At 37.5% G+C, this 17364-nt stretch overlaps 1 pseudogene; it reads left to right on the forward strand.

Annotated features, from left to right (window-relative positions):
* The window catches only part of LOC116089480, a 95296-nt pseudogene extending 78535 nt beyond the window's left edge, over positions 1 to 16761 (forward strand).
* Positions 16762 to 17364: the final 603 nt, after the last annotated feature.

The following is a 17364-nucleotide window of genomic DNA, read 5'->3' on the forward strand; positions in this document are numbered from 1 at the left end:
TATAGGGTGGCAGCTGCGGCTCCCCATATCTATCTTTTTCTGACTTCTGCATGCTACTTCAGGATTTTGTGTGTGTGTGTGTGTGTGTGTGTGTCTGTGTGTGTATGTATGTATATATATATATGTATATATAATACATTTACTTCAATATTAGAGAATATGTCAGATACATTAACAATATTCCATGAAAAATTATGTCTGTTTATTAATTCTTTCATTCCCTTTCAACATTTTCTAATAAAACTTTTGTCCTGTCACATGCCAAATATCTATGGAATTAATAAACGAGTTATAAAAGGTGGAATACGGCCCTCTGAGCATGTGTCTGCATGTTGCTCCAAACTAGCCAAGGTGAAGTCCTTCAAGGAATCGGCTCAGTTACATCCGTACTCCCATAGGAATTCCTTATCTGGCTTTCTACCTAAGAGAACAATGAACCATTACCAATAGCACACCACTTCCCATCAGCCTCCGGGTTATGCTTTCTTCTCTTTCGATCTGTGAGTGGCAAGCTGCTTCCTTTCCTATGTTTTGTTATTTTTACCTCGTCTGTGTCTCCTCTCAGACTTTAACCTCATGGGATCTGAGTTGTGTTACAGTAGCTGTCTCAGTAGGAACAAACAGGACTCAGATTATCAGAGAGCCACAAGGACATCTACTAGCATAAACACATTTGCTGTGACAAGGACACTTGATCATGAGTTAGACACTGGCATTAGATTGTCTGCCAGAATAAAGAATCACCCATTGAAAGGCACAGTGTAAGCAACCACACCCAAGCCCTGTAGTGCCCTGTCATGACAGGGATAGAGCAGCTGGCCATCCTTTTAAAAGGGTCCTTGACACCCAGCTATGGAAAGATTCGACAGAAATCATCAGATTTGCATTTCTTGGAATATGCAGCTGCTAAAAGCAAAGAATTGAAACTGTATAGTTGTCAATGTTGTGTTCTGAGTAGATGGGGAACAGCTAAGGAAGAAAATGCATATGAATGAAGGCAATAAAGGAATTTGATATCTGTGGAAAGTTCACCCAAGTAGCCGATACTTTGTACTCCTAGAGTCTACTGCTGGAAATTCTACACAATCCTATCAGCTATTTCTTCCCAGCAGGCTAGATCCTTATTGCTTCTACTCTGGTCATTTTATTCACTGTATGTCAGTTACTACTGAGAGATTTCCAGTAACTTCTTTTCATCAAGAAAGAAAAATTTAAAAATTGCCATCATGCGTACTATTTTTATTAAAGATTATGATCAAAATCCCATATCTATATGGATATTTATTATACACAATATAGGTATGTCTGAATAACATGATTATTTTGTTATGAGAAAATAAATAGTAGGCTACTTTGTTGTTAACAGCAGTACAAGGGACTAGGAGGAAGAAGATAGAAGGTTAAAGGAGTAAAATGAAGAGAGGTAGTTATTTTATTTAAATAATGCTATAGTAAATATTCAAGCACTGTTGACCACAACTTCATAATTACATACATAAAATTATTCTTAATACTTTCAAAAGGACTATGAAAAATAACATGTTTGCCATTCATAAGTTGAGAGCTTAAGACCCAGATTTCAGAGTCCCATTTGATGGAAGAAGTGGTCTATAATCCCTTCTGTGACAGAACAGGCCGGAACACCAGGCTGGGAGGATAGCTGAGTAGGGACAACCTGGTCCTGAAAGCTGGAGTTATGTTAACTCTAAAATTCATAGCATTGGTAAAATTACAAGTAAGAAAACTCAGTGTCTCCCATGTGAATGCAACAATATACTAGCTGCCCATCACTCAAGTGCAAATTGGTATTCAGAGTGAAGATTAACTTTAAAATACTGTTTTCTTTAGAATGCATGTAATTGAATAGAGTGTTCCTATAATTTTGACTTCATAATTTCTATAGTGTGTTTGTTTCTTTGCTTAATTACTGAGAAAATCGTAACACAAGTGATTTACTTATTTAAAGGCATGCCTTACATGCACAAAGGCTTATCTTCCAGGAGTTCTGAGAAAGCAGAGCTGAGGGAAGGTTTGGGGGGTAGGTTTGTACCTGAAACAAAAAGAAATATTTTAATCGTTTCTAATCAGAAACATATTTTGTTTTGAATTCCAATGTCAAATCCAGTGGTTCACATTAAAAGATCTGTACAGAGGCGGCAAAGATTTCTTTATTAGTCATTCAAGCTGCCTTTGTTCATGTCACTGTGACCTTACAAAGAACACAGTGTCCTGAGGAACTAAAATGCAGTTCCACATGATCTCATGAAGTACATTAGCTTATGATTGATTCTATCCCATAGGAAAGACTGGGCATAAAGAAAGAACAAAGAAGATCTGATTGTATTTTTCTTTAATGAGGTAGATAAAGGTCCATGAGAAGGTTTAGGAGAACAACCGCAGCATCAGCCATTCAATTTATATTTCATCAATTTGTGACCAATACATGGAAGCTTGCCAATGACTTTAAATCATCCTCTTAATTTCAGACCTAAAGGAAATAAAGAAAATCAGAGTGTTGCCAAAGAAATATTTTCATTTCCAGTGTTAACTTGTTACTAGGTAATACTGGATTCTTTCTAACAAACAGAAATATCATGTTTCATGGAAAGCCTCACATTCTGCAATCAAGAGTTTCTATGAAACACATCATTGTCTTTCTCTTGCTCAAAGATAAACATTGGGTTAGAGAAACAGATTGGCCTTGGGTTAGGACATTTGCTGGCAATAAACTAACAAAATACAAGATGTTCACAGGCACAAACAAAATAGGAAATAAGAAGCACCCTAAGTATACGAGCAGGGAATTATACATGTATAGAATATTATAAACAACATTATTTTGGTTAATTTATGTGTGCTTATTTTAAGGTGATCCAGGATTTATTTAGATTTTGTCAACTAGATATAAACAGAAATAGTTGAGTACTAGAATTCTCACTTGAAGAATTATATGCATCAGGTTGGACCATGGTATGTCTGTGGGACATTTTCTTGATTGCTAATTGATGTAGGAATGCCCAGCCCACTATGGGTAGGATCATCCCTAGGCATGTGTGCTTTGGCTGTTTAAGAAAGGAACCCATAGCCATAGCCAGGCAGTAGTGATGCACAGCACTTGGGAGGCAGAGGCAGGCAGATTTCTGAGTTCAAGTCCAGCCTGGTCTACAGAGTGTTCTCCAGGACAGCCAAGACTATACAGAGAAACTCTGTCTCAAAAAATCAAAAAGAAAGGAAAAAGAAAAAGAAAAAAGAAAGGAAACTGAGCCTTTCCAACTTGGGCCCAGCAGAATAGCTCCTACAAAGGATGACCATTCTGCTATCAATGAGGTGGTGACCCAAGAATACACCATCAACATTCACAAGAGCATCCATCGAGTGGGCTTCAAGAAGCATGCTCCTCAGGCACTCTGTGGGGAGCCGTAGCTGCCACCCTATATATACATATTGAATACCTGGTCTCCAGCTGAGCAGAGAGCATTGAGATAAACAAGCTTTAGTTGGAAAAGCTGAGTGCCTCTAGTTTGGGATGCAAGCTGGCATGATTTTCCCGCAGCCTATTATGTTTTGCTACGTAGTCGATGCTGATTGGGACCAAGGAAAGTATTTAACCCACAAGGGCTGGGTGCTGGAATAATAGTGAGTAAGTATGTATAGATAGGAGTAAGTATGTAGATATAGAAGTAAGATGTATGTAAGAATAGGAGTAAGTAAGATGTAAAGATAGAAGTAAGATGTAAGGATAGAAGTAAGATGTAAGAATAAGAATAGAAGTAAGATGTATGTAGTAAGATGTAGGGAATAGGAGTAAGTAGGAAATAGGAGTAAGTAAGAAGAAAGTAGAAAGATGTAACTAGTAAGATGTAAGAAGCAGATATAGAAGAATATAAAAGAAGCTAGCTAGAGAAGAAGTAAAAATGAAGGTTCCTGATTAAACTGCATGGAGAAGAGCTCGTGTTTGCCTCCTTATTTCCGCTGGACGGAAAGGCATGAGACATTTGGTGGCTCGGACTGGGAATGGAGAAGTTCATACGGGGAATGGAGAGACGTACAGGGAACTAGTCAGGGACATCTTCTATGGCTCAGAACTCCTTGCAGACAGGGCAGTCGACTGGTAAATTCCCAGGTAAGGTGGGTAAAAAGGGAAGGTCCTTGGTAAAGAGGCGATAAGGTCTCTGGGATTGGAGCTATAAGGTCCCATTAAGGGCGAATCAAAAGTGAAGGAACTATTAAAAGCAAAAAAAAAAAAAGAATTAAAGAGAGAAACCCTAGAAAATTTTCTGTCAGAGGTAGATATTGCAGCCCCTTGGTTCGCAGTGTCAGGTCACCTGATGCTGTCCAGCTGGGATGAATTAGGAAGAGATTTGGAATTCGCCTGGGAAGAAGGAATAATAAAAGGTGGAGTGCACCAATCTAGAAACTGATTAGGAGCTGCTTGGAGAATAAAGTGTGTTCTAAAGCAGTAGAGAAGGGACAGGAAGCATTAGAAGCTGAAGGTAGAGAGGCACACAGCTTTTCCAACTAAGGCTTGTTTATCTCAATGCTCTCTGCTCTGGCCAGAGACCAGGTGTTCAATATATATATAGGGTGGCAGCTGTGGCTCCCCACAGCACTCAAAGAAATTCAGGAGTTTACCATGAAGGAAATGGGGACTCCAGATGTGCACATTGACACCAGGCTCAATAAAGCAGTCTGGGCCAAGGAAATAAGGAATGTTCCATATCACATTCTAGTACATTTGTCCAGAAAATGTAATGAGGATGAGGATTCACCAAACAAGCTCTACATGTTGGTAACTGACGCTCCTGTTACCACATTCAAAAATCTACAAACTGTCAATGTGGATGAGGGCTAACCTGATGAATGTCAAATTAAGTTGCAGAGCTGCCTAAAAGAAAGAAAAGAAAAGAGAGATGGAAGGAAGGAAGGAAGGAAGGAAGGGAGGTAGGGAGGGAGGAAGGAAGAAAGGAAGCTAGAGTTCTTCCTGGTCTCTTCATTAGTTCCTGTCTCGAGGTTCCTGCTTTGAATTACTGCCTTAAAAGGATTTTTGGTGGTAGAGTATACCTACACAGTAAAATAAACCCTTTGGTCCATGAGTTGTGTTGGGCAATGTTTATCGAAGCATTGGAGAAGCAAACTGGGACAATGGCTATGGGTAATACTGAACTAATGAACAAAATTAGATGGATGACCCACATGGAAACATACAGAATGAGGCATTTTATCATTCTGACTTCTACAACTTTAAAAAAATTGAATTATCTCAACTTTAATCTTCTATTTTATAGAAATTAAACATGCATTCATCACTAATGGAAGTTTGACTAAGGATTTAAATCTATTCACTTTTGGAATACTATATGCCACTTTAGAGTCAGTTTTTCTATTCATTCAGTACTATAGATTGCTTTAGAATCAGTTTCCATACTTATTAAAGAAAAAATGGATTGTTCTATGGAAGCAAACATTCTGAGCAGTTTTATGAACTTATCAGTTAATGTATTTATCTGTGTTCATGTGTGGATGCACATGTACACATAGCATAGGTGCACCACAAATTGCTGAAGATGTGCATGGAAGTCAGAGTGGATTGTTCTTTAGGCAGGCACCTTCCAGATTTATTTGAGACAGGGTTTCTCATTGTCCTGGAGCTTCACCTTGTAGTCTGGGAAAATTGACCAGCAAGTTCCAGGGATCTACCTGTCTATGCCTCCCATTTTACCTTCAACTCTGCTAGGCTCTTGACATGGGTTCTAGGGGTAGAATTCAATTACTTATGAATACAAGTCAAAAACTTTATTGACTGTGCCATCTCCAGACCCATTTTCCTCCTAGTGTCTGATACTAGATAATGCAAAGTAAAGACATAAAAGCCTTTATTCAAATTGTGGGCAAAACTTTTGGAGTATTTGGTGACTAATAAGGAATTTGGTCTTACAGATTTTCTTAGTGAGATGTGTGTGTGTGTGTGTGTGTGTGTGTGTGTGTGTTATTATGAAAGGTACCTCAATAGATTTTAGTGTACCTTTTAAAGCATCAGTCTTGATATAAACATAAATAACAAATGACCAGGATGACTTCACACTGTCACTTTTGTCTATAACTGCACTTTCTATGGATCTATTATTTGCTTGCATACATAAAAAAGAAAAGAAAGGTATGGACTATTTTTAGAAACACTGATTTTCAAGATGAACAATAATGCTTGTACATATTTGTTGCAAAAAGAATGCTTCAGTTTAGTTTGGTATTATGACTTTTTAAACTTGTATAACCTTCATAAGTTTAAATATCAACCTAAAATGGAAAACACTTTTCAACAGTCGAAAGGAAGATATCATAAACTGGGACAGCAATCAGTATGATTTTTATCCTCCTTTTGCTGCTGAGCACAGCTTACTCAGTTGTAATGGTTCTTATTTTTTGCAAGTCTTACATTGTATGGCAACTTTATTGTCCTTTATATATACACTATCTCATTTGTGCTTTATTATAAACTTGTGCATATTTACCTTTAGTAAAAGAAATATAGCTATTAGAATAGAGAAATCTCATTATTTTAGTGCCTTGAAATCAACATATTTTTCATTCACATGAGCCACAATTAGTGTCACTTAGAGTAAAAGAAGCCATAGCTCCATTTAGTCATTCACAGATTGAAGGAACTTTGTACACATGCAGAAGATAGGGCTTCCTGTGAGCTTTGGCAACACAGTCTGCCCACATATGAAGGAAGAGCTAGAAGAGGACCCTGTAAGGTGTTAGCTATGTTTGAAGTAGCAGGTAGAATTGGTCTACAGAGCCATGGTCTCATGGACATGGGGCTGTGTGGGAAGTGTTGCCTAGATCTATGCCCAAGAGGAGGGGAGAAATAAACAGGTCTATGGATTAGATGTTCAGTGCCTATTTCATTAAAGATATAGAGTCTGCCTTAAAAAGATAAAGCATGAAGTAGTTTCAACATTAGCATGGGATATGCTAAAAAGCACATCTATTAAATATCTTTCTGAATACTGTAGTTCATTGCCTGATTACATCATTTATGGGCTATATTCTACATTTTAAGATCTAAGCTTCTGAATATAATATTTAACTTAAATATAAGAGATGTAAAAAATGGTTTGGATATGTTTTTCAAATAAACCCTAGTTTTATTTGGCAATAGGTTAAATCCTTGTAGGTTTTCCCAGTAGGCCAGATTCTTGATACATCTAAGTGTGTGGCAAGCCTAAAGAGTCTTGTGATTTTGTTGAATAACGGGGTCTATTAGGTAAGTCTAAATGGACTGAGACATGGATCTGATGAAAGATGAATCAGAATGTAATGGAAAGCTACTGATGTGACATAAATGAGTCTAAAGTACACGCTCAATTGCACATAATATCTCTCCTTCACTGAGAAGTGGTGCCTAGAATCTGGCCAGCCAAAGGGCTGGAAATGTCTGCATTCAACACACTCTTTCCTGACTAAGTCTCAACCTCATTCAGCCACAAAGAGATAGATTCCACTCGAAGTTGAGAGAATAGCCTTTAACTTTAATGGCCTTGATCTAAAACAAGAGATCCTGTTTCATGTTCCCTTTGATGACAGATTAAATTTTAATTTTCTCCTTGTTTCTCCTTTGAGAAGTCCTTCATATTTTTCAAGTGATGTTCACATTGGTATAAGTTACCTTTGATTTGGGTTATTCTCAATTAATTAATAGTGACATATCTCCTATCAGTTTGTACTGCTTCTCTGTAATGTGAATTAAAGTTACAAAACTGAAATCAATTTGGCTACCAAAATATTAGAATAAAAAAGAGGCTATGAATTTGAAAGAAAGCAAGTAGGGGGATATGGGAGGTTCTCAGAGAGGAAAAGAAAGGAATTACATTATAATCTCAGAAAATAAAAAATTTAAAAAATAAAGAATAGGGGTGCCATCCATTCATAGGTAATTTGTATAATACATTGTCCCGCAAAGAAGGCCTGTTGTTTCTGTGTCTCCAGGAAAACCTCTTACCAGTAATTCAAACCCAGTGTATTAAACAGAATTTGGATTTTCCTGATCATGTTGTGCATATTTGGTCTACAAGTTCTAACCCTCCATCTCTCCACTCTCTCTCATTTTCCCTGAGCAGACTGCATTACTGAACCTATCAGAGATTGATCTGTTCAATTTACATATCTTCAACTAGAATTAACTCCCCATAGGAATCGAAATGAGATTTTACTCACTGGTAAGTCATCTCCTTCAGAATAACACTGGAAAAATAAAGCATTTGTTTTTAAATGTTTTTATAAAGTAATTAATTGAAAGACGTGTTACAATGTTCCTGTTAAATTTGCTTTTTAAAACTATTGCAGATATACAAAAGTTGCAAAGGTTGAAGTACCAGAGACTAGATAATGAGTGTTCTTTGTAAGATAAAAAGAATTGAATAGGTAATTAACTATATATACTTAAATATATGTATAATTTTGATCAGGCTTAACTAAACTGTGGAAAGTCAATGAAATAGCATTATAACTTCATGGGCTAATTCTAAAAGATATGGTAACAAAACAGCAGACTCCCTCAAACCAAGGAACGTGCACCAAAAGAAATAACTAAATTGACTCTTCAAAATTGTCATCAGGAAGAAGGAAATCCCAACTTGCAATAAAGGAACCCTAAAGTGAGGGATAGCTAAATCCCATGGGATGCCATGGGTAGGAAATCGTCCTAAGGTAAAAACTAGAAGGAACTGACTAAAACATGAATTTTAGTTTATAGTAATAAATAAGTGATTTAATTACTTATAAATGCATTACACTTATTGAAGATGTTAACAACAGGAAAAGAAAGCACAGGTCTATGGGAATTAGATGTTCTCAAAACTTATGTAATTTAAAAAATAGTCTTCAATTTTCTTCTTATTAAATTTTCTTATTCTAACTCTTAAATGTAAGAGCATCAAAAAAAAGCCCCGGTATAGCCTATAAACACCAGAAATATTACGGGCAGCGTGGGTGTTTACAGTGTAATTAAGATCGTGCTCTGAGGTCTTATTTATTTGTTTTCCCTCAAGATGTGACTTTAGGACGCCTTGTTCTCTCAGCACTTTGACTTGTTTATGTAAACCTTGCCATCACTTTTCAGCCTGTGGTTATTACCAACAGAAAACACACCAAAGTGGCTGTGCCAAGGGTTTCTAAGGAGGAAGGAAAAGAATAACAGAAAAAGAAAACCTCTAAGTGCTAACATTTTCTATGTGCTAATATTCTAGGTGGTACCTATTTGAGATCAAACTTGAAACAACAGGTAAAGTTAAAAAATTTGATATTATGTATTAAATATTTCAAGGTATGTGGTTAGGTATAGTTTTAAAATATCAGTGATATTGTCCATATTGCATGATTACACCCAAAACTGTCTATAGTCAGAATCCATGTTGTGAGACAGTCATGTGTTTGGAATTCCTTTCAAGCAGAGAAAGCTATCATTGATACTTTATTAAAAACAAAACCAAATAACAAATACAATGTATTATGTAAGCAACCATCCATGCCAGCATCACTGCACTAAACTGCATTGTGTCTCAAGGTTAGCTCCAATATTTAACATATATAATACTCTCACAGATGTGAAGCAGTATGATAGAGTTCTCCAAGGGAGGGAGCTATATTATACTCAGTTGGGTTACTTTATTCTTACTAATGCTTTTGAAGCCATGGCCCAGGTTTCAGAAAACATCACTTTCTACCTAAAACTAGTAGAAATAAATAGGACTTCAGTACATCATCTGAAAGGAAAAGTCCGCTTATGTTAGGAAAACTGGATGGGCAGCAACAGGACCTAGTCTTCACAATGTTGGCCACGGTAAAAAGGAAACAAGCAGAAACTTCAATTTAACTGTCACAGCATGATTTAGCATTAGGAGAAATGCATTGCTTTGGACCATGTGTCTTTAATGATACTAGATTATTTTTGACCAAAGATAATGGAGATTTTATTGGTTTGGCCTAATTAATTCAGTCTGTCAGAGTGGTGAGGTACAAAGAGCAAGACCTTCAGCATTTTCCTAATTTGCTCAAGGAAGTGGCTATTCCTCATTCTGCTGACTCTAGCTTTTGTTCCACTAATATTTCTGGGTGGAAAAAAGACTACAAAGTAAAATACCATAAAGACTATTGGAGCTACTCTTCCAGAAAGTCTCATATGCATTGTAACTTGGCACTCAGAGGTAATGTTTGAATCTGCAGTTTGACTTCCCCCTGAAATCTGTCCATCAAACCTTCTCCTTCATATTGATCATTTCTGGATTTCAATCTATACATGAATCTAGTGTTAGCTTGGCATTCTGGTTATGAATTAATAAGAATTTGGTTACATGGGGTAGTCCCTCTTTTTTTAAAATCATTATTCTTCTCTTATACATTACATCTGGACCACAGCCCCTCCCCATCTCTTCCAGTTACTCCTCCTCCCTCTCCTCCCCCAGATCAACTTCTCTTCCCTTCCCACCCCTTAAAAGTAGCAGGATGCCCAGGGACATGGCCTAACAAGATGCAGTAAGACTGGGTATAAACTTTTATATCACTTTAGTGTATGACAATCCAATAGGAAGAAAGGGACACCCCCCAGTCCCATTTTTGAGAGTCCAACAAGAATACCAAGTTATGCAATCATAAAGTATATGCAGAGTACATAGCTCAGAACCATGCTGGGTCTGCCATGTTTGTTACTTCAGTCTTTGTGAGACCTTTGAGCCCTGCTTAGTTAACTCTGTGGATCACATTCTTGTTATATCCTTGACTCCACTGGCAACCTATAATCCTTCCTCCCCATCTCTGCAGGGCTTCCCTGACACAATAGCTCTACCTAGTGTTTGGCTGTGGGTCTCTTCACCTGCTCCTATTAGTTGTTAACTTACACCACTCTAGTAACAATTGGGCTAGGCGCTCATCTATCTATGACTATAGTAGAATATCATTAGAAATCATTTCATTGGCTTTTTTTTTCCTGGTCCAATTTTTTCCATCCTGGGTCTCTGGGCTGTCTTACCTCTGGTTCCTAGCCACCCAGGCAGCATCAGGCACAGGCGGGATCCCACTCATGGCATAGTCCTCTAATCATTCCAGTGATGGGTTGGCTACTTGCACAAGCTCTGTGCCACGATTGCCCCAACATGTCTTGCAGGCAGGAGAGATTGCATGCAGGTTGAAGGTTTTGTGGCTGAGTTGATGTCCCACTCTCACTGTTAGCAGCCTTGCCTGGTTATAGAAGATGGGCCAGTGCCTCTCAGAGTAACTCATTACTCATAGAGTTTGACTAGCCCTGTATTACAGTGACTGTATTACTCAATTTACAAAGAAAATAATACTATACTAACACGTAGAGTCCATTAGTCCATAGGAAGCAATAAATGTGTACAATTCGTTCAACTGATATCCAAGTGGTTTGGGAGTCAGGAAGAGGAGGGTCCCTCTAAATATTGGTACAATAGATAGTGTCCTAGGAAACGCGGGAGTGTTGTTAGGCTTCAACTAAAGATTTAACACATGGAGAAGGGTAACGGAATTGGTAAATGAGAAATGCTATAAAAGTTTCAAATAACAAGATAGCATGTGATGCATTTAGGGGAAATGTGTATGTACAGAGATGTCTTAAGACTTACAGAGAAAGGAAAAAAATGGTGAGTTTTACATAGATAAACCAAGTGTCTCAAATATCTTGCTCACTGTTGCTCTAGATATACTGACTTGCCACATTCTCTGCTTCCTAGCAACAGCTATGAACAATACTGCCTTACCCTGGTAGCTCTCAGTGGAGACAAAGATTTTTCCTTTGGGAAAAAGAATACACTGGGATGGAAAAATATTATAACATGTAATCGAAAAGTTCTTGGGATGTCCTGTCAAAGTCTAATAAAGTAGCCTTATGAAAACTGTATCCGACTGCAGATAACTGGGTGGATTATTTAAAGTCTAGGTAAAAATATTGGGTGTTTTTAGTTTATGTGCTTATATTAGAAAATTTAATGATATTAAAATAACAAAAATCAAGAAGTCCTTCCGTAGGTGAATGTATGATTGAGTACCGGCAGAATAGGGCTCTCCAGGAGTTGAGCTAAACTAACCTTCAGTAAGCATCTTGAATATTCATTAAGTCCTTCTTTAAAAAAAAAATATATGCATCATGCTTTATATGTGCTTGTGGAAGCTATAGAAGATGAGTAGATATACTTCAGTCTTTATGTAGTTCATCATCATGAGGTACATGCAGGTATCTCAAAGTGTCAATGAAGATGAATGAGCTATAGAAGACTTCTGTAAGGCCACTGACACAGGGTAGGTAGGACCTTTCCCAAGGAGGATGCTTGGAACCAGGAATTAAAGTGTAAATGTGTGAGAAAAGAGGACAAGGCTATGCTGGAAAGGAGAAACTGAACTGCTGATACTACCAAGATACAAACACAAATATATCATTAAGTAAGGATGAATACTGCAACAGAATAGATAAATAAAACATGATGAAGGACAACCTGACTTGACAGATAGTAGAAATTGAACTGCTCATGCTATTGAGATGCAGATATGAATGTATGACTATGAAGAGCTAATCATTAGATAAGGATGAGTGCTAAATAGATAAATGTCAATTGAGAGCCACCACCCCCTTAAAAAAATCAAGGCAATGGGAAAGAAGAGCCTACAATGTACTTATATTTGTATTAGTAACAGTTATAATAAAAAAAATTCAACAACAGTCTTTTAACCTAGAATGAACCACTTGACCATCCTAAACTCTACTCTGTTTGTGAAGCACTGTACTGAAATCAGTCCCCATTTTCACACACAGATTTGCTAGGACCCTTTTCAACTCCTAGCAGAAAGGAGGTGGCCATTTTCTTCAGTTTCTTGGTTTGTGCTTCATCAGAATTGCAATTATTTATTCTAAGAGTAAAACTCTCCACCAGAGACATAAGATTGCTGGGGAGGAGATAATTTGATTTTCCTTAAATAAACCAGGAAAATGTACTCTGCAGCCCCAAATCAACCTTCGTCCGTTCTTCAGTTCCTCCTGTTTAGATTCTCTGCAAAGCTTTTTGTTTTGTTATCAGTAAACAAATAGTTTCATAGACAGACGTCCTGTAGTCTCTTATGCTACATGCAGAGCTGAAAGAATATTCCCCCCTTGGTATCTTAACATCTGAACTGAAAGCCCTACATGCTCCAGAGGCCCTGGGAGACTTAGACCCCAGCATGGGAATAATCAAATGCAGACATGGCACTTAGCTGGAAGACACATGACAGTTAGCTGGCAGTCACCTAGAGAAGTCATAGTGTTCAGAGTGCAGCGACAAACTCAGCATTTCCTGGCTTGGCTTTATGATGAAGCTGTACTGGCAGCATGTATTTTGACTTTTTATATATGTATAAATGCATGTATGGTGGCAAGTATTTATATGTTGTATACAGGTCCATTGTGAGCATGAGTTGCATGTTCATGTATATGTATGAAATCCGGAGGAGGACATTAAATAGCTTCTACATCATTCTAACCTACCTATTTTGAGACAGTGCCTCCAAGTGTATCCAGTGCTATGCTAGGCCAGTAGGGCCTAATGATTCTCTGTATCTGCCTTCCACATCAGTGGGCTTCCCTGCATGAGTGGTAAAACATAGCATTTTACATTCATGAACGCAGGTCCACATGTTAATTTAGTAAACCCTCCTACCCACTGAGGTGCCTCGACAACCCCTATCTATGTATTTATCTCATTTCTCTTATATCAATATATATACATATACATAATCTATTCATATTATCTATATGACCATATAGTCTATATTTGTTTCTTATTTCACACAAAGTTTGTATACTTTAAAAAATAAATGCAATTCACAATGTAGATTATAATTATGCTATTGTTCAAAATTTTTATATGCTTCTGGTATTGAGAACTAATTCTGAAGAATGACTAGAAAATGCACCCATGCATATAATATCTTACATAAATTAGCCTTTAAAAAGTCTATCATCATCCTAAAATTTAAGCATTTGGATTACTCTGAATTCACCGGATAAATACAATTATTAGGATATACAGGATTACAGAATTATTATGAGCAATGAGGAATATGGTCTTAGGATTACAGAGGCTGACAAGTCCCCTGAGATCTTTTCTTATCAAATTGAAGATTCATAAGAACATTATCATTCCACCTACATGCCATCAGGATGGTGACACAGCAGGAAACTCCCTCTGACATGTTGAAGGCTCAACATTTTGGTCTTATTTGGTCTTTTAGCTAATTAGGTATGCCCATATATACAACTTCTCCTCCCTATAGTCTGATAAAATAAATTACTCAGAAATATTCCCAGTATTTTCAGGGCCCTCTGTGTCCAAGGGAAGCTGACATGTAAAAAGATACTGATGGTGATCTCAGATGACCAGTGGTTCATACATGTAGAATTTTTAAAACCATTGACTTACATGCCAAGCAGCATCTCATTCAAACTTCTTAAACACATTTAATTCTGAAACAGGCAAACTTACAAATCACACTCACACTTATTGCCTATGTTCATTTCTCATTCCTGTGGATATTTTTAATAGTATTAAAAGTAAATGTCAAAAGGAGGAGGCAGTGAAATATATTTCACAAAAGCTGAAGGGAACATTATGTGGGTATTAGGAGAGGAACAGCAAATGGGGATGGGGCAGAGAGGAGACTGAGAGATGAATAACAACAAGGGAGATTGATATGTGCTTGGAAATGTCATAACAAAGGCCATTAATTTGTATGCTTACTACAACATAATTAAAAAGCCTCAAAATGCAAGTATCAATATAAGAGTAGAAATGGTCTTAATTTTTTTCAGTAAGCATGTACATAGAAAACTTCTCCATGTGAATTCTAGATACAAGGGGGATAAACATCAACAAGGAACAACTAGTTGTAAGTAAATACATTTCGTCACTTTAATGTGTGGCCAAGAAACCAGAATAAACTGTCTCTTATTTGGTTCTCTGGTAAATGTTACTTTTAATTTAATTTAACTGAAAGACATGTTGGCCAATGAATTAAAGTAATACCAAGGGACATTCAAATGTCTCCTGTAAATTGTGCTTTGTCAGGTCTGACTCAACTATGTTATTTTAATGTTGATTCCAAAGTTTTAGCTTTATTGAAACTTTATATGGGGGTAATTGTAAAGTTACATGAATTTGGGTATAACACTGTGTCTTAGTCAGTGCTCCATTATGGGGAAGAGACACCATGACCATGACAACTCTCATAAAAGAAAACATTAATTTGGGGCTTGCTTACAATTTCAGAGGCTTAATCAGTTATCCTTCTGGTCGGAGAGCATGGCAGCAGGCATACGAGGTAGCAGAGAGCTCTATATCCTGATCTGAAGGCAGTAGGAAAAGAAAAGAGACACTGGGCTTGGCTTGTGCATCTGAAACCCCAAAGACCACCCCCTAGTGACACACTTTCTTCAACAAGGCCACATACTGTCAAGTAGTACCACTTTGTAATGACCAAGCATTCAAACACAGGAGCCCATGGGGATCACTCTGTACAAACTACCACATGATGACAAGTCACGGCACCCTTCACTTAGATTCTAAAATAGGAGTGTTTTGAGTAACTAGAAAAATAACACAGTAGAGGAATCAACATTGACACAACCAATTAATATCATTTAGATTTTGTCATTTTAACAACATTATTCAAAATTATATATTTGTCTTGCCTGTGTTCATATAACTGTAATATATATGTATATATTACATGAGTTTATTATGTATATATGCATTTGTACAATTACTATCTCACAAAAGCCTTAAAATTTTTGTTTCAAAGATAACTGATGATCACCCTAACAAGTCGGTTATTTAAAGAAGTTGGAAATTTTACTCTTTACCAGTGAATAGAATAAAAAGAGACAAAACAGAAGTAGATAAAACATAGTTATAGCATAGAGAGCAACCAAGATTATTTTTTATTAGATGTTGTCTTTATTTACAATAACTCCTTTCCCAGGTTCCCCTCCAAAAAGAAAAAGAAAAAATTAAAATTAAATTAAGAAAAAATAAAAAAAAACAAAAACTAAAACAAACCCCTGTTTCCTCCCCCCTCCCCCTGCTCTCCACCCTACCCCCTCTTGCTTACTGGCCCTGGCATTCCACTACACTGTGGCATAGAACCTTCACAGGGCCAAGGGCCTTTCTCTCAACCAAGATTTTTATACAGACCCATCCTCTGGCACATCCCTATTAGGAGTCACTAAAGTAGAAACTATGTTATTCTTTGGCTAGTGTATGCCCAAACTTTCAATGATTGTACAATTTCTTTGTCATCAATTATTTGTCCCCACATTGAGCCCTGTACCAAATACAATCAAGAAGTAGCAATAAAGGTGCCCTTCACCTCAAGCAGCCAGGCAAGGCTCCTTAGTTACTCCCGCCGCCTTCTTTTTCCAGTGCTGCTCAGTCACAGACTAAAGTCAAGATGATCTGAGTTTTTATTTTGTTTTGTTTATGTATTCTCATTTGTGTTTGTGCAAGTAAGGGTCGGCAGAGGTCAGAAGATGGTCTCAGGTTCCCAGGAGCTGAGTTACAGGTGGTTGTGAACCACCTGACAAGGATGCTGGGACCAGAATTGTCCTCGGAAACAGCAGTGCATGCTCTCATAACTGATTCCTCATCCCCGGGATCAGACTCCGCAGGTGTGCACGAGCGTGTCCCACTCAGCCCTCTGATTGTTGATCTACGACACTGATTGCTTTTCCTTCCTGGCCATTCAGAACCATGAAAACAATATACAAAAGCGTTCACTGTATCTTGCATGTAGAAATCCTTAGTATTCACTCGTCCTTTTCCTACCATCATGCACTTACTTTCTCTTCATCATTCAGATTTCCTTCAAGCATGCCTAGCTCAGGATGGATGGTAATCCTTCCTCTCTTGCCCCTCAGATGCAGGGCTGTGGACTTGTCTCCCACTATTTTCAGTAACAGTTTAGCTTGTAGTGTGTAGCTATTCTATTAACATCTGGCTCCTGCATCAGCTTATTGGGTTGCCCTTGAATGTATGCCATTGTGGAGATTTTCATAAAATAAACTCCTTAAAATAATGACAAAAATTATAATTCAGAGAACGGGAGAACTGACTGTGTTCTCACAAGGATGTCATCCCAGTAGTCAGGAGGCTGAGCCACGTGATGGAGAATCCTTAGTTAACATATAGCCCTTATATTCAGGGCTATATAGCAAGGCTTTGGAGGGAGAGAGAGAGAGAGAGACAGAGAGACAGAGACAGAGACACACACAGACAGAGACAGAAACACACAAAGAGACAGAAACAGATACACAGAGAGAGACAG

This window comes from Mastomys coucha, unplaced genomic scaffold (assembly GCF_008632895.1).
Source record: "Mastomys coucha isolate ucsf_1 unplaced genomic scaffold, UCSF_Mcou_1 pScaffold14, whole genome shotgun sequence".
In the NCBI taxonomy this organism is placed as follows: domain Eukaryota; kingdom Metazoa; phylum Chordata; class Mammalia; order Rodentia; family Muridae; genus Mastomys; species Mastomys coucha.